An 18457-nucleotide genomic window follows, 5' to 3' on the forward strand; every position below is an offset into this window, starting at 1 on the left:
AAGTTAGAAGTTGACTGGTTGTTATTTTATCTCTCACAGTTTTTTCTCTCTCCAAGCTTTGATAAATAGAGCATAAGATGTAATGAGAATAAGACCATTACCTGCTTTTCACTGCTGGTGTTTTTGTGAGTCACAACTTGAGTTTGTGCAAAAGAAGACTAGAAGAAAGCAGCTGAAATGCTGGAAATGTTGTATCTCTGGTTTATGCTGTGTTTATTGGTTACCTGTTAAAATAATCAATATTTTAATGTGTATACTATAAAATCATCATATTTTAATTGCCAATTATTAATTGCAATACTTCCATCAGTTGAAGCAAAGGTTTTTATTGCCAGTAGCTGTGAAGCACCAGAATACATTTATAAATAAAACAGTCTGAGAGCAGCACTATATTGTAATAGCAACACTATTAAAACTATGACTAGAAATGTGTTATATAGAGCACACTAAAGCTGGGTACACACGTAAAGAGTTTCTGTCCAACCATCCAACTAGTTGATTGGTTGGAATGAAAATCTGTTAAGGTTTGAAAGCAAATGACAATCAGCAATTTGCTCCCAAATGCCGGAAAATGGACAAAAACTGTTGTTTGAACAAATTGTTTAGATCAAACATTTAACAAACTTGTCTGAATGACCATTTTCATCTGTTTTCTGGCATTTAGGAGCAAATTGCTGATCATCATTTACTCCCATACATTACCAGATTTTCATTCCAACCAATCAACTAGTTGGGTGGTTGGACAGAAAATCTTTACGTGTGTACCAAGCCTAAAGGTGCATAGACACACAACGATTTTTTGAACGATTGCCGTTAACGAAATCGTTTATCGTTCAATCGTTGAAAAAAATCGTTCACTTTCTGAGTTAAAACGATGAACGATTATCAACGATTTTCATTAAGGGAATATGCAAAAATCATTTGTAGTTCAAAAAAATCGTTCATTACATTTAGTAAATGAACGATTTTAGTAAACGATATTCGTTAATTTTTCCCTTGAAAAAATTAACGAAAATCGTTTACTAAAATTGTACATTTACAAAATCGTTGTGTGTGTATGCAGCGTAACAATTTATTCTAATGAATACATAATTTTAAATATTTTAATTTAAGTCCAGTTACTGGCAAGTGTGCATACATTATACACATCTCTGATAGGTGCAGTCTCATGGATATTATGTCTGTAATTTACTGGAATTACAGCTTTTATTTTCTTTTATTTATTAATGCCACTTTCTCCTTTCAGTTGTCAAGAAATTGCACATGCCACTTGTTGCAAAGGGATTTTAAAATGGCAAGCAAACCTACAGTAATATTAATATATAGCGTAAGGTGCAGTTCTGAGCTACATTAAACATGAGCAGAAGTGTAAATAAAAGAAACTCTTTTATTACGTTGTCTAAGACTTTAAAATGCTGCCTAGGAGAGCAGAGCTTCAGTCTTAAGTGCTCTGTAGATATTAAAGGATTCATAGTAACTGGGAAGATCAGTTTAATTTATAATGAGCAAAACTGGCATGCCATGCTTTGCTGGTCACGCTTTTTTACGTACATCAGCTGCTATTTTGCCATTAGTTACAAGTCATGGAAATGTAGGCAATAATCAATTGCACTTAAAATTTTTAAGACAGAAGCTGAAGACAGCCATGCTAATACTCCTCAATACATTATTTGTTTGTGCTTCATAAATAAAAAACTCAGGGCCTGATTCAGACCCGCTCGCGAGCGCTCGCAAGCGGGTCGATGGTGCCCTACTGCGCATGCGCACGACAGGGAGCTCCATCGCGCGCATGCGTGAGACCCGCATAGCGACAGCCAGCCATCGCTATGGGTCTCGCACCAAAGGGGGCGTGCTGGCGATGGTGAGTGACAGCACGCCCCCTTTGGTGGGTGTGCCGGGGGCGTTGCTGCCCAGACGGAGGCGTTCCCATGGGAACGCCTACCGTCTGGGTCCGGCCCCACTGACATCACTAGTGATGTCAGTGGGAGTGATTTTGGCTCTGATAGAGCCAAAATCACTCCAGGGCTTGCGGCAGCGAGACCCTACCGCAGGGTCTCGTCTCAAGCTCGATGGTCGCGATGGTCTTGACCATCGCGACCATCATCATGGACGCTCGCATAAGCTGTGGGTGGTAACCCATAGCTATGCGAGCGTCCAGGAGGACGCACCCAAAAAAACCAAAAACGCCCTGATTCAGAGCGGGCGCTCGTTCAGAGCGTCCGGCTCTGAATCAGGCCCTCAGTTCCAGAGTGTTGTATATTAAGGACATATCTTACATCCGGTAACACTAGCCGATAAATATTAAGGGCTCCATTTAACATTGTAACTAATAATTAGCTATATATTTTGTATATTATCACTGCATCTTGCAGTGACATTACTTACCTGTCTCGCGTTGTCTCCATCCTCGCAGTGTTTTCTGCTGTGTTATCGGTAATAAGTTACTATCAAATGCACTTGCGCTGCGGCTGCCCCCATTGCCAGCAATAGAGAATGTACCGCTTACACAATCTATAGATTGCATAATAATTTCAACAAATAGCACCGAAAACTAATGCTAAAGAGGTTATGACTTAGGGGCCCATTTATCAATAATCACATACTCAATGCAATCTGGGTGCGATATTAGTGTCTAAAATTGCTTTGCAGTATGTGAGAATACCACCTTAGGGCCATATTCAATTAGAGGTGAAAAGTCCGTTATCGGCGATAATTTATCGCCGAGGACGTCATTTTCGCCAGTTTCACTTATCCCCATATTCAATTACAAAGACTTTTCACAGGTGCGAAAAGTCTTTGTAAAAAAACGGGGATACCATATATACTCGAGTATAAGCCGACCCGAATATAAGCCGAGGTACCTACTTTTACCCCAAAAAACTGGGAAAACTTATTGACTCGAGTATAAGCCTAGTATGGGAAATGGCAGCAGCTGGTAGTGCCCCCAGTAGTAATTCCCCCTGGTTGTGCCCCCAGTAGTAATCCCTCCTGGTAGTGCCCCCAGTGGTAATCCCCCCTTTCAGTGCCTCCAGTAGTAATCCCCCCCTGGTAGTACCCCCAGTGGTAATCCCCCCTTTTAGTGCCCCCTGTAGTAATCCCCCACTGGTAGTGCCCCCTGTAGTAATCCTCCCCTGGTAGTTCCCCCAGTGGTAATCCCCCCTTTTAGTGCCCCCTGTAGTAATCCCCCCTGTAGTAATCCCCCCCTGGTAGTGCCCCTTGTAGTAATCCCCCCCTGGTAGTTCCCCCAGTGGTAATCCCCCCTTTTAGTGCCCCCTGTAGTAATCGCCCCCTGATAATGCCCCCTGTAGTAATCGCCCCCTGGTAGTGCCCCCTGTAGTAATCGCCCCCTGATAATGCCCCCTGTAGTAATCGCCCCCTGGTAGTGCCCCCTGTAGTAATCGCCCCCTGGTAGTGCCCCCTGTAGTCCCCCCCCCCCTAGTAGAGAGAGACGTGGTAAGAATAAAAAAAAAATAAACACTTACCTGAAACTCCCTCTCCTGGTCCCACCGCTGTCCGCTCCTCCGGCCGCTTTGCATGGGAGAGACGTGGTCATGACGACGTGTCTCCCATCACCCACTGTGGGAGCCGGAAGATGGCTCCCGCAGTGGGAGCAGCAGCAGCCGCTGAGAGTCTGACAGACTCTCAGCGGCTGCTGATTACACCAAACACACAGTTGCCGGCTCCGGCGGCTGTGTGTTTGGCAGTGTGTAGCGCTGACCGAACTCCGTCCGGTCAGCGCTACACTTGACTCGAGTATAAGCCGAGGGGGTACTCATTCAGCACATTTTTTGTGCTGAAAAACTCGGCTTATACTCGAGTATATACGGTAAGTTTTCACCACTGTTTAGGTGGCGAAAAAAAGTGCAGAATTGGGGTTTTGCGGTGTGGACTTAAAAAAAAGTAGCCAGCACCCCTTGGAATGTCCCCCAAAGGTTTTCTATGTAAAAAAAAAAATGTCCTCTGGACCCCAAAAAAGGTACTTTTATTTTGGGGGTGATAAAAAAAATGGGGGACAAACTTCTAAACTAGCGAAGTTGATTCCTGAGGGGTTCCCAAGCATGCAGAAGGTGTTTTTTATAATGCGGATGGTTGCGGCAGGTGGATTTTTGAAGAATTTTCAAAAATCACTTTAGGAACTTAAAAATATGCTTACACCCATTTTCATGTACCCCAAATTTGATGGACATAGTTCTTTTTACAAAAAAAAAAGTAAAGTGCTTTTCTTCACTAGTTCTTCACAGACGCATTTATGCACCTGCCGCGGCTATTTAAAAACCCTGACTACCTTCAGCAGGCCAAATTGGGGGTACCCATAGTCATCCCCCATGTCAAAACATCTTTTTGGGGGGGTGACAGCATGATTTCCCAAAAAACTGACAGGACTTTTCGATACTTACCTTTCCGCCGGGTCCCGTTTTCGCCGGATCCTAATTGAATACAGGGATAAGCGGGCACGCGCCCGATACTTTATACCTGCTAAAAACGGCAATGATGGCGAAAAGTCCGAACTTCAAAAGGAGCCCCTCTCTGCAATGTGCTTTGAGTGAAGTGACCGCATCAGTGGTCAGCTAACCACACATGTGCGACGACCATTGCCGGGGAGGGTTTTAGAGGTCTTCTCGTAAATTTTGTGAAGTGTAGCCCATAAGCTACAGCCACACAATGCCATCAGATGGTGTCAGCTGTGGGGGCCAAACTTCGGAATGCTTTGCATTCCAGAGCTTGGTAAATCTAACTGCATCACATCTCCCATAGAAACCTATGGGGGCTGCTGCTGCTGCTGTCGGAAATGGAGGGATCGCAAACAAATATAGGAGATATTTGCTGAGATCCTTCCACAATACATTTGGGGGATACTTAATATTTGCGGATATGCCACAAATATGTAATGATAAATAGGCCCCTTAATGTTAGATTACAAAGTGACAATGAGTGTGTTGGTGTGACAATGGGGGTCTATTTAGCAAGCATAACCCTCTTTGCTGTCGTTTTTATCACTGCTATTTGCTATTTATCACCTTTGCTTTCACTTTTCAGAGTATACTGCATCCCCATAGCCAAACTTCCCTACTTTCCCGGAACGGCAGGGAGGTTTCCGAAAATAGGGTGACTCTCCCGGATGCCCAGAAAAGTGGGCAAGTCTCCTGGCCAGCCACCTATGCCCAGACACCCCCCCGTTTAGTGCTGAATCGCGTCATCATGGCCCTGCCCCCTGCTTCACAATGACTGTAATCTTGGTATCGTATAGTGGGGGTGGGGATACGATGACTCCATCGCATGGTCATGCCCCTGCTCCGCTCCTAGTCTCGAGTAATGTCCCTGGTCACACCACGCCCCTCCTCACTATGCTGACCTGGCTACCCCTGTAGGGGACAGCCTGGATGTTGGCAACTATGCCCATGATATGGGGGCAGTCATGTGTTTGCCATTTATCAAACTGCAAAAAGCTAATTGCTTTTGCAGTTTGGAAGGAAAACATAACGCCTTCTCAGGAGGCCAAAATGCTTTACTGCTGCAAGCCATCGTCTGTGGCCAACAGAATAAGTACTGCGTATGCACAAGCTCACTCATGCCCAGTATGAAGTGTACACATTTTTTTTGGGGGGGGGGGGCAAGCACAGTTTCTCCAGCCCGCAAATGCACCTTGCTACATATACATTAGGCAATACAAAAAAAGCCTTCCACCAAACCATTACATTTCCAGCGAAGGCTAATAAAGACTCATCTATATTGCTGCGACATATTGCGATACATTATGTTAAGTACCACTCTAAACACATTGCTTATTGTACTGCCTCTGTTTAATGCCCTTGCTTATCACCAGGCATATTTCTATACAATAGTATAATATAACATATTAATTGCTATAATGTAGCTTTCGCTCTAAATCCAGTTTCGGACAGTTTGGCTTGTGTTATAAGGTGACATTATAAGGAAGGAGTCCTGTAATAAATGTTGGACCCCAAAAGACCAGCTACGGTTGCAAAGAAATAGTAGACACAGAAATGTTCCTATAAGACTTTACAATGTTTTACCAGTCAAAGTCAGTTTTGTCCCTAAAATTTTGTTTCCTAGGATAATTCTTATTTTCAATATCATTTGCACGTTACATTTCATCATGATTTCATTCTCATACTCCTGGCTTAAAAGGGAATTTCCCTGTCTAAAAAGTGTTTTTCGAAAATGAATGAAAACCTCACATTATTGGAATCATGGGTTTTCTCCCCGGGTACCCATTCCTGAAGATCTGGGCGGCGACACTGATGATGCATGTATGTTAATATTGTAACATGTCAAAACTATAAAATTCCTTGTTAAATGTATTTTTTGTAAGATTTCATGGCCACCTCCTAAATAGTCTCTGGCATTCAAGTGTTATTATAGAGCAAGCATATGCATGGCAATCACAGTTACAGCTGGAACTAATGAACTTCTGAGTGGAAAACAAATCTCCTGCATTACGCTTCCCAGAAGTGAAGGGGTCAAATTATGATAAAAGGCATTGCATCCTGAGGTCACAGCAACCCCTGACATTGCTGCATGAACATACACACGCCTATCTTTTTCTTAAGAAAAAATCACAAAATATGGTATTACTTCATACTATTAGTGTTCTAATGCTTTCTGTAGTACTGCTGTACACTTCTGTACCTATATAAGTCACAAATAAATATAAATGGATACAAACTAAAATGAAGGTCCTACTTCTGAGTCTAAAAGCTTGGGCATAATTGCATGCAGGTAATAGATACCATTGTGTGTAGTGATTGGCAAGTTCGTGCTTTGGTGGTCATGCTATGAACCTGGCCTTTGGACACTAGCTCAGACACTTTACAATCACAGTGAAAGCTCCTTGCACATTAAATAACTGCATCTCCACATAATGGGCATCTTTGGTCAGTTTATGAGTTTTGCTAGGTATTGTTAAGGTATATGGACCATTATAAAGTGTTAATCCTCAAGAATGTTTACATATTGCTTTAAGTGGCCTAATGAAAAGGCGATGTGTCTAACATTTTGGTAAGGGTGATCATCTACAAAATCCAGTATTGAGGGTGCTAGTTAATCCTATGGGATTAAGGATTCTGAAGAGATTGTGCTCAGCATCTGTATAAAGGCCCCCACACACGGTACGATTCTTTTAACGATTTGTCCGTTTTCAATCGATTGGAACGACAAATCGTTTAAAAAGTGCTGGGTGTGTGCATGATAATGATGCTGATGCGTACTCCAACTGTCGTTGATCGTGGACGCTAATCTCTTGAACATGCAGAAAGATCTCGACCTGTGTTTCACGATTTGGCACACATCGTTCCGCGTGTACGCACGATGATGGATGTCATGGATGACGAACGATTTGTTGTCACTTTTCCTGGCCACTCCCCTCCACCATTTTGTGCCAGCCAACGGAGAGACAGAAGATGCAATGTGAGGTGGTTTGTTGCCAAACGATATATCGTTAACGATTTGCAGTCATTAACAACCCATCTATCGTTCATCGTTTGTATAATCGTTCCATGTGTAGGCACAATATCATTTGTGCGGGAGTGTCCAAAAGTTCAAGGGAAATTGTTAACGAGATTGGATCATTACCCAAATCGTACCGTGTGTATCCAGCTTTATTCTATTTGCCTAATGGTCATGGGGCCTGATTCAGACCCACTCGCGAGCGGCTGTCCACTCGCAAGTGGGTCGATGGTCTGCACTGCGCATGCGCACGACGGAGGGAGCTCCGTCGTGCGCATGCGCGAGACGCGACGGGCGAAGGACTTTCCTTCGCTCGTTGTGTCTGATCAAAGAGGGCGTGCTGTCGATGTTGATTGACAGCACGCCCCCTTTGGTGGGCGTGCCTCCCAGACGGGGGCGTTCCCAAGGGAACGCCAACCGTCAGAAGCTGGCCCCACTGACATCACTAGTGATGTCAGTGGGAGTGATTTTGGCTGTGATAGAGCCAAAATCACTCCGGGCCTTGCGGTTGAGAAACTCAACCGCAGGCTTCGGCTCGCAGTGGCGATGGTCGCAATGGTCAAGACCATCGCGACCATCATCTTGCACGCTCGTATATGCTGTGGAGGTGGGCCCTAATTCAGAGTGAGCGCTCTGGTCAGAGCGTCTGGCTCTGAATCAGGGCCATGGTCAGTGATAGGTTTCTGAAGAGATGGGAGAAAGTATAATTGAACTTGGCAGCAACAGATGATGGCCAATCCTAGAGAAGTCTGTAGGGGATCATGGCAAAAGATAACAAGCACAGCCGATAAAAACCATAGTCCTTGTCTGAAGTATATGAGGTGCAATTAAAGGCATATACTTTTGTGTGTGTCCTTGGGGAATCAGGTATTTGGTTGGCTCAGTTTTAAGGATTTAGCCAAAGCCAAATTTTGCTAATAACCGCTGTTTTTTCTCCACATCACAAACTGGACCTGTGAATATATATACAGTGCCTTGCAAAAGTATTCACCACCTTTGCATTTTTCATGTTTTTTTGCCTCACAACCTGGAATTAAAATGGATTGTTTGAAGGTGTGCATCATTTCATTCACAGAACATGCCTACAACTATGAAGTTGTGTTTTCTTTTATATTGTGAATCAAACAACATTTAGGACAACATAACAGAAAACTTCAGCGTGCAAAACTATTCACCCCCCCAAAAGGCAGTACTTTGTCGAGCCACCTTTTGTGGCAAGTACAGCTGCAAGTCGCTTTGGATAAGTATCTATGAGCTTGCCACATCTTGCCCCTGGGATTTTTGCCCATTCCTCAAGGCAAAACTTCTCCAGCTCCTTCATGTTGGATGGTTTCCGCTTGTGAACAGCAATCTTCAAGTCTGACCACAGATTCTCAATTGGATTGAGATCTGAGCTTTGACTAGGCCATTCCAACACATTTAAATGTTTCCCCTTAAACCACTCAAGTGTTGCCATAGCAGTAAGCTTCGGGTTATTGTCCTGCTGGAAGGTGAACCTCCGTCCCAGTCTCAAATCACAGGCAGACTGAAACAGGATTTGCTCAAGAATATCGCTGTATTTAGCACCATCCATCTTTCCCTCGACTCAAATCAGTTCCCAGTCCCTGCTGAAAAACATCCCCGCAGCATCATGTTTCACTGAGGGGATGGTGTTCTTGGGGTGATTGGGATGTGTTGGGTTTGCGCCAGACATAGCGTTTTCCTTGGTGGCCGAAAAGTTAAGTTTTAGTCTCATCTGACCAGAGCACCTTCCTCCATACATTTTGGAGTCGCCCAAATGCCTTTTAGCAAACTGAAATCATGTCTTCTTATTTTTATCACTTAGTAATTGCTTTTTTCTGGCCACTCTGCCATAAAGCCCAGCTCTATGGAGTGTATGGCTTATTGTGGTCACATGCACAGATACACCAGTCTCTGCTGTGGAACTCTGTAGCTCCTTCAGGGTTACCTTTGGTCTCTGTGCTGCCTCTCTGATTAATGCCCTTCTTGCTCGGTCTGTGAGTTTTGGTGGGCGGCCCTCTCTTGGCAGGTTTGTGGTACCATGTTCTTTCCATTTGATGATGATGGATTTGATGGTGCTCAGGGGGATCATCAAAGATTTGGATATTTTTTTATAACCCAACACAGAATTGTACTTCTTTGTCCCTGACTTGTTTGGAGAGCCCCTTGGTCTTCATGGTGTGATGACTCTTGCTTAGTGGTGTTGCAGCCTCTGGGGCCTTTCAGAAAAGGTGTGTTTATACTGACAGATCATGTGACACTTAGATTTCACACAGGTGGACTTCATTTCACTAATTATGTGACTTCTGAAGGTAATTGGCTGCACCAGAACTTTTGAGGGGCTTCATAGCAAAGGAGGTGATTACATATGCACACACCAATTTTTTGAATTTTATTTACAAAGATTCTTTTTTAAATATATTTTTCTCATTTCACTTCAACAAATGACACTATTTTGTGCAGATCCATCACATAAAATTCAGATAAAAAAAAGAAAAAATACAGGTTGTAATGTAACAAAAAAGGTAAATAGCCAAGGGGGTGAAAACTTTTAGCAAGGCACTGTAAATAAGTAATCGGTTGCCTCAATTGTAAGGGTATAGCTGAATACAAGTCTTGCCTATTATTTGGCCAAATACTGAACCAAGGGCCTGATTCAGAGCCGGACGCTCTGACAAGAGCGCTCGCTCTGAATCAGGGCCCTCCTACCTAAAACTGGAGCGGCCTCCCGGCCGCTCGCATAGCTGTGTGTGACCACCCACAGCTTATGCGAGCGGCCAAAAAGATGGTCGCGATGGTATTGCGACAAGACCCTGCGGTAGCAAGCCCAGGAGTGCTTTTGGCTCTATCAGAGCCAAAAGCACTCCCACTGACATCACTAGTGATGTCAGTGGGGCCGGCCCCAGACGGAACGCCTCCGTCTGGGCAGCAACGCCCCCGGCATGCCCACCAAAGGGGGCGTGCTGTCACTCACCATCGACAGCATGTCCCCTTTGGTGCAAGACCCATAGCGACGGCTTGGCTATGCGGGTCTCGCACATGCGCACGACGGAGCTCCCTCCGTCGTGCGCATGCGCACTAGGGCACCATCGACCCGCTTGCGAGCGCTCAGTGCTCGCGAGCGGGTCTGAATCAGGCCCCAAGTCTGAGGATGAATGGATGGATGGATAGATAGATAGATGTGTCACCCCTGTCTGTCTTCCTCTCCCTTTTAGACAGGACAAAAGCAACTAACCCTTAGGTTCTTCCGCCATGCTGCATATTTGGGTATTATGACAGCTGATGCAGCAATGTTTTTAAATCGTGTCCTGCAATGTTCTGTACTGTAAGTCACTTTTTTCTTGTTTTGTTCTTGTTCTAGGTGTGTTCATATTGTTTCTGTTTATGTACATTGTAAGGCACTGCGGACCCCTTTTGGTTCCATATAAATAAAGGATAATAATAATAACAACACCTGCATTCCTGGGATCCTCATGATCCAGCAGGTTCTCCTCTTTCAACCAGTTAACTGGCGGCGTCGCATGTGATGCGACTGCAGCCAACAGTGCTTCAGCTGGCAACGTCGTATCACATGCGGCCACGCTGCTTCCCCGGCTTTTCCAGAGAAGATCCGTTCTGCACTTGTGACCGCCGACATCACTTCCAGAAATCGAGCCACAAAATGCCGTGCGAACGGCACTCTGGGTTGTATGTGTCGGGTATCACAGTGTGTTGAGGGGAACTTAGTTCCCCTCCAAGCACTATTTGGCTGATCTCTGCAAGTGCAGAGATCAGCTTCAGCAGGGGGGACTGATCATCAGCACCCCCTGACACATGGTCCACTGCGCTCTGCATATGGGGGAGTGGGGGTGTATGCCCATGGTTGTTGGGGGGTATCTAGCATCAGGGATAAATATACATATATATATATATATATATATACATATATATATATATATATACACAGTCAGGTGCATTAATATTGGGACATTGACAGAATTTTCATATTTTGGCCTCTATTCACCACCACCATGACTTTGAAATGAAACAAACAAGATGTGCTTTAACTGCAGACTTTCAGATTTAATTTGAGGGTAATTACATCCAAATCAGGTGAACAGCGTAGGAATTACAACGGTTTCTATATGTGCCTCCCACTTTTTAAGGGGACAAACTAAACAATCCTAAATCTAATTTTCACTTTTTAATACTTTGTTGCAAATCCTTTGAAGGCAATTACAACCTGAAGTCTGGAACGCATAGACATCACCAGACACTGGGTTTCATCCCTGGTGATGCTCTGCCAGGCCTCTACTGCAAATGTCTTCAGTTCCTGCTTGTTCTTGGGGCATTTTCCCTTCAGTTTTATCTTCATCAAGTGAAATGCATGCTCAATCATGCAGTCACATCATCAATAAATACAAGGGAACCAGTTCCATTGGCAGCCATACATGCCCACGCCATGATACTACCACCACCATGCTTCACTGATGAGGTGGTATGTTTTGGATCATGAGCAGTTCCTTTCCTTCTCCATACTCTTCTCTTCCCATCACTCTGGTACAAGTTGATCTTGGACTCATTTGTGCATAGGATGTGGTTCCAGAACTGTAATGGCTTTTTTAGATGTTGTTTGGAAAACTCTAATATGGTCCTGTTTTTGTGGCTCACCAATGGTTTACATTCACTCTATTTTCACTCTTGTGAAGTCTTCTCTTGATTGTTGACTTTGACACATATACACCTACCTCTTGGAGAGTGTTCTTGATTTGGCCAACTGTTGTGAAGGGGTTTTTATTCACCAGGGAAATATTTCTTCTGTCATCCACCACAGTTGTTTTCCGTGGTCTTCCGGGTCTTTTGGTGTTGCTGAGCTCTCCGGTGCGTTCTTTCTTTTTAAGAATGTTCCAAACAGTTAATTTGGCCACACCTAATGTTTTTGCTATCTCTCTGATGGGTTTGTTTTGATTTTTCAGCCTAATGATGGCTTGCTTCACTGATAGTGACAGCTCTTTGGATCTCATATTGAGAGTCAACAGCAACTGATTCCAAATGCAAATGTCACACCTAGAATCAACTCCAGACCTTTTACCTGCTTAATTGATAATGAAATAACGAGGGAATAGCCCACACCTGTCCATGAAATAGCTTTTGAGTTGATAGTCCCATTACTTTTGGCCCCTTAAAAAGTGGGAGGCACATATAGAAACCGTTGTAATTCCTACACCGTTCACCTGATTTGGATGTAACTACCCTCAAATTAAATCTGAAAGTCTGCAGTTAAAGCACATCTTGTTTGTTTAATTTCAAAGCCATTGTGGTGGTGAATAGAGGCCAAAATATGAAAATTCTGTCAATGTCCCAATATTTATGCACCTGACTGTGTGTGTATATATATATATATATATATATATATATATATAAATATGATGCTGGAGGGGGGTACTACAATAATAAAACATACTTATCACAGGGTGGGGGGGGCAAAGAAAATTTGTGTTTTTACACGGAGGGGTTTTAGAAAACAGGTATTTTTTTTTACTACTAATGGGGTGTGTGGGGGGTATTATTATTAGGAATTATGGCCCATGGGGGGGTCTAATGCCTGTAGTTGTGGGAAGTTATTTATAATGGGGCCCTATAGACACGGGGGGTTGTAAACCACCCCCTAGATAGATTGATAGATAGACAGAAACAAAGGTAGATGTGACCGTCACTCCATATAAACTATACCTTAAACCTGGGTGCCCTCCCGGGAATCATTCAGACTCCAGTAGTTCAATACTTCCAACATAGGGCCTGAGTCAGAGCGCCCGCAAGCGGCTCGATGTTTGTGATCTGCGCATGTGCCGCGTCTGGCGTGTGCATGCGCGAGCCCCATCGAACGACTGCAGTTCAGGCGTGTAGGGGGGTGGTTGGCCAAACGCAGGCGTTCCCTTAGGAACCTAGTGATATCACAACTGATGTCAGTAGTGGACTTCCTGCTCTATTAGAGCAGGAAGTCCACTCGGCCTTGAGGCAGCCGAGACCCTACCACAGAGTCTCGTCGCAAGGCCGATAGTCACGATTATCGCAACGGGCTCCTTGCCGCTCACCCAAGCTGTGGGTGGGCTCCCACAGCTTTGCGAGCGGCAGGAAATGAAAAAAACAAAAACGCCCACATTACCTGCGAACGGCCGGCCCTTACGAACGGGTTTGAATCAGGCCCGTAGGGCGGCACTCCCCGGATTTGAAAAAGTTCAGACACACACCAACTGTATCATCAACGTTTCAGATGTATTGTCACATCTATCGGCAGGATGACGATATATATATTTATATATATATTGAAAAGAAAATATTTCAATATAGTATTAAAAATAATTTTTAAACTTAATATAAAAAAGCAGCAACAATTTCTGAGCGGTTTACGGGGAAAAAAATTGTCAGTTAATTGGTTAAACAGGCTGCTGTGTTGTCAAAGCCATTCCTCTGAACTTCCCATGAAAAAATATATTGCAGCTGCTCATTACTACTTAATCACACTAATCCCCCTTGGATCTAAATTTATGTTTTTGCTCCCCAAAGCCACCTTTTCTGTGCTGCCCCATAGCTCTTCCCATCACAGCCATAGCTCTCCATGATCACAATGATAACGCATCCCTTCTGTTTAAAATACACATGTGAAAATAAATCAGCCTTAGTCCAGGCATGACTAATAATGTGTGAATATTAAATTATAAATATTTCAAATAATAAAAATGAGCATCACTGTCATCTTAGGCTTTGGTATATGCAGCCTTTCCACATATGCTGCCCTAGACCCCTTATAAAATATTTGTGCCTTTATTAACAAAGTTGTCAGTCTGTAATAGTCTACACAACGGATCCTCATAATGTTTAGTTTCTGATCATCAAACTGCTACCAATAGCTTTCCAAACTTTAATATTTTAAAGCAACACACTTAGGGCCTGATTCATTATGGATCGCAATTGCGCAGATGGACGATTGTTCCGTACTGCGCATGCATCGCAGTGCGTAGGCACAAAGGCATCACTGTGATCATACTGCGATCGCAGAGACCACACAGAGTGATTGATAGGAAGGGTGTATTTGGGGGTGGTGACGGGGGGGGGGTTGTTGGCGGAACGCAGACGTGTCAGTGCGTTTGAATACCGTTACAGGGGCATGCATAAATTATCAATTTTTCGCAGTCTTGCAACGTATTACAGATGTGAGAAAGAGGAAGTGGACGTCTTTATGTTGGCCTGCAACGACGTTGGATTGCAAACATTACCATATTTTTGCAGTGGACCTGTGTGCATAATCGCAGCTGCAATCGCAATAGTGATCCATAATGAATCAGGTCCTTAATCTACAGGATGATCTACATTCACCATATATTAACTGCAGACAAAAGGCCTGATTCAGAGGATGATGCATTGCTGATGTTTGCGTGGTTGAGAGATTATTTGCCACTGAGCATGCGCAAAAAGTCTGTGAAACCCCAACATCACATGAGTTCACCTGAGTCTACGCAGAGACAAGCTGTTGCGTACAGGATTGCTGGCATTAGAATGGCCGCGCCATTTCCCTGGCGATCGGCGCATGTGCAGTAGACTCTGGGCACCCTCTAGTGCCCAGAGTCTACTGATGCTGCAGTCGGCGGTCACACGAGTCAGTCTGCTGCCGGCCACCAGTGAGAGAGGAGGGGGCCCCTGAGGGGGAATGAACACGGGCCCCCTCTCTTAATACGCCCCTGGATGTGTTTATAGGAGTTTCACAGGCGTGTCAGTGAATGCTTCTGCATTCCCAAATGTAGGACCTCAGCCGCAGAAGCCATGTTTAGAGCAATTTCAGAAGGGGGCAGGCTGGTGCAAGGAGTTGCACCATCCACAGACATTGAAAGTGGGTGTTTCAGGGTTTACACAAGGGGAGGGCTGAAACTAGCATTTACATATTACCACCGCTGCGACTTCATAAAAAATGACAACCGCGGCTGCAAAAGCGCGCACCTTTGAAACAGGCCATAACTGTTTAAGTTCTGCAACTGCCTTGTACATGACTGGAAATATACAAAACTTGAAATAATCATTAGATACAAGGGGCCTATAGATCTGTTAGCATTGGGATGTGTTGTCTTAATCATTTACCTCAGTCTCTGCTCCAGTGGAGCTTACAGATTACATTATCTACCAAACAAACAGACACAATAATTTACCACTATGTTTTAGCACTATACGAAAAACCCGGAGCACCCGGAGGAAATCCACGCAAGCAATTAGGATTTTTCCTTTTTAGCTGCAAACCTACAGTGAAGGTGTTTACACACTAGATCATTTGCAAATGATGCGATGTCGTGAACGATTTCCTTTGAACTCTCCCCGTCAGCTTCCCGGCACTCCAGGACACAATATGGTGCTAAAAAGTGTCCAATCTGACCAACGACCTATCGTGCGTCCTTAACGATTTTCAGTGCATCGTGTACGAGATTGGCAGATCTTACCTGCTGTAGGCAAGAACTAAAGATACGACGTACGACCCGCGGGTATGCTCATTGGCATCGTTATTGTGAGTGGACACTCACGATTTGCACAATTTTGCACGATTTGTCGTTCCAATGCGTCGAAATCGGGCAAATTGTGCAAAATATCATCTAGTATGTACGTACCTTTACTGCATAAACACCATGGGCCTGATTCATTACCGACCGCAACCGCTAATATGCACGCAATCGGCCGATAGTTGCATTCTGCGCATGTGTATGCATCGCAGTGCACCTGCGCCAACCAGCCACTGCGATCAAGACTGCGATCGCAGTGACTACGCAGACCCATCGCAGAGTGATTGAAAGGAAAATACCGTTTGGGGGTGGTGACGGGGGAAGGGGGGGGGGGTTGATGAAATGCAGCCGTCCTAAACGCCATTGCAGGAGCATGCATAAATAATCCTCTGCGATGCCGTACACAGCTTGAGTACTCATAGCATTGTTAAGCCTCTGGTATGACTTAGTAGGGTATAGTCCCGCAACCGCCTTGAAGGCTGGTATTACCTTGGCTAGATGCGGCCATGTAGCAGCTTAAACAGCTGATAAGATTAGTGGCTGAAGCCTGTAAGCCTGTAGGATGTAGTGTGGCCTTCGGGCTGTGCAGCAGCCTTGAGGGCTGGAAGTGACTTGGCTGGCTGTGGCCTGTGGGCCTGAAGATGAGATGTGGCCTGTGGGCCTGAAGATGAGATGTGGCCTCTGGGCCAGTAGCAGCCTTAAGGGTTGACACAAGCGCAGTACACTGGTTTGTGTACGGAGGACGCTGGAGTGCGGCCTGTGCCGCCGGGTTGACACAAGCGCGAGTACGCTGGCTTGCGTACAGAGGACGCTGGAGTGCAGCCTGTGCCGCCTGGATGACGCAAACGGCAGGTAGATAGTAAGTGAACCGTGCCGCCCAGATGACACAAACGGCAGGTATACAAGATAAGTGGGAGGACTGGATACTCGACTGGATACAGGAGACAATGCCAGAACCGGAAACACGTGAAACGCTATCACCGGCATCGGAGCAGCATTCACAGCAGGAGGACATGGATGCAGGAGCCAATCCGGGCTGATCCCAGAATGATGGACAGAAAGTAGGCACCGTTTCAGCGAACGCTGGCCCGGCGTTCGCTTTGCACAGCATTGGCAGTGTGGTGGCTTGTGACAAGCATGCGACGAGGTTAGCAATTTCTGAGTAAGGTCAGAGCTTGTGCAAGTGTGCATGAGGCTACGATGGTACTCGATGTTACTGATGGTTTCGCAGTCTTGGTAAGGATTACGTATGTGTGTAAGGTAAAGTGGGCATCCTTATGTATTGCTGTGGCGGCATAGCAATCACAATGGATTAGCATACTATAGCAGTGAGACTGCGTGTGTAATCGCTATTACAATGTACTAAAGCATGCTCAACCCACAGATGAGGTGTGCAATTAAAAACTGCCCCCCCTAACCCCAAATACAGAAATGAGTTTTTAGAGCAAAAAATTGTAATATATTAATAATTTTAAGATAATACAACATACAACATACTACTGTATTTCTAGCTTCTGCAACAATGCGTAATGATAAAGTTACAAATGTCACTCATATAGGAAATATACAATGTAGCTCTTAGAATTCTTTCATCATTTTGCAGCATAAAACAGATGAAAAAAAAATGGTATTACAAGCAGCCTACAAGATCATGATGGATGTATGAACTATGTATTATATAATCACACGAGTATTAGACTACAGTATATAAGTGTAGGGAGTGCGATATCTCAGCGGTGTGAGGTGGAAGTGAGTATTTGGAGTACTCCATAGGTTTCATTAAATGGATGTTTGTTAATTGCATGAAAATGCATGTACCTGGGCGGGAGGTAGTCAGCATCCCAGTGGTTGGGATGCCGGCGGTCAGAATACCAGCGCCGAAATCCCGACAGCAGTTGGAATCCCAGCTCCAGAATCCCGACGGTAAGTATTAGGGTGGAGGGTTAGGTGTTATGGTTAGGCTCTAGGGGGAGGGTTAGGGTTAGGCTGTAGGAGGGGATGGTTAGGCTGAGGGAAAGGTGGGTTACGGTTAGGGGGAGGGCTAGGGGTCAGGGTTAGGACACTTACCTAACTGGTCGGGATTCTGACTGTCGGGATGTTGCTGTCTGCATTCTGACCACCTGCATCCCGACCGCAGGGATCCCATACCCAACCCACCTGGACATGTAGGCTGTAGATGCAGTTGCATTGCTTGCTAGGAAATAAATGCAAATATTCTTCTGCATTATTTGTGACCACAGTGTGCTTATATATCTGCTTGCAAAAGTACCGTCATAACTATCAGTGTACATTTGCACTAGCCATATCCCTGGTGCAAGAGTTCCATCTGAAATCAATTAGATTGATGCGTAAATACAACTCTAAATAGCATGCAATTCTGCTTACAGGACACGCCGTCATGACATTTAGCCTAGAAACAAGCAGATCACAGGTGCACAACTAAAAATTAACTACCGTATATACTCGAG

At 44.7% G+C, this 18457-nt stretch overlaps 1 long non-coding RNA gene across 3 annotated transcripts in view; it reads right to left on the reverse strand.

Moving 5' to 3' along the window:
• LOC148534871 (uncharacterized) overlaps nt 1–18457 on the reverse strand; it is a 45685-nt gene that overhangs the window by 21962 nt on the left and 5266 nt on the right. For all 3 annotated transcript variants that reach the window (XR_015876512.1, XR_015876513.1, XR_015876514.1), the window contains one exon: nt 102–224. This is a non-coding gene — a long non-coding RNA (uncharacterized LOC148534871). The remainder of the gene's footprint in view (nt 1–101; nt 225–18457) is intronic.

The sequence above is a fragment of the Taudactylus pleione genome, unplaced genomic scaffold, assembly GCF_031769625.1.
Source record: "Taudactylus pleione unplaced genomic scaffold, aTauple2 ptg000062l, whole genome shotgun sequence".
NCBI classification, from domain to species: domain Eukaryota; kingdom Metazoa; phylum Chordata; class Amphibia; order Anura; family Myobatrachidae; genus Taudactylus; species Taudactylus pleione.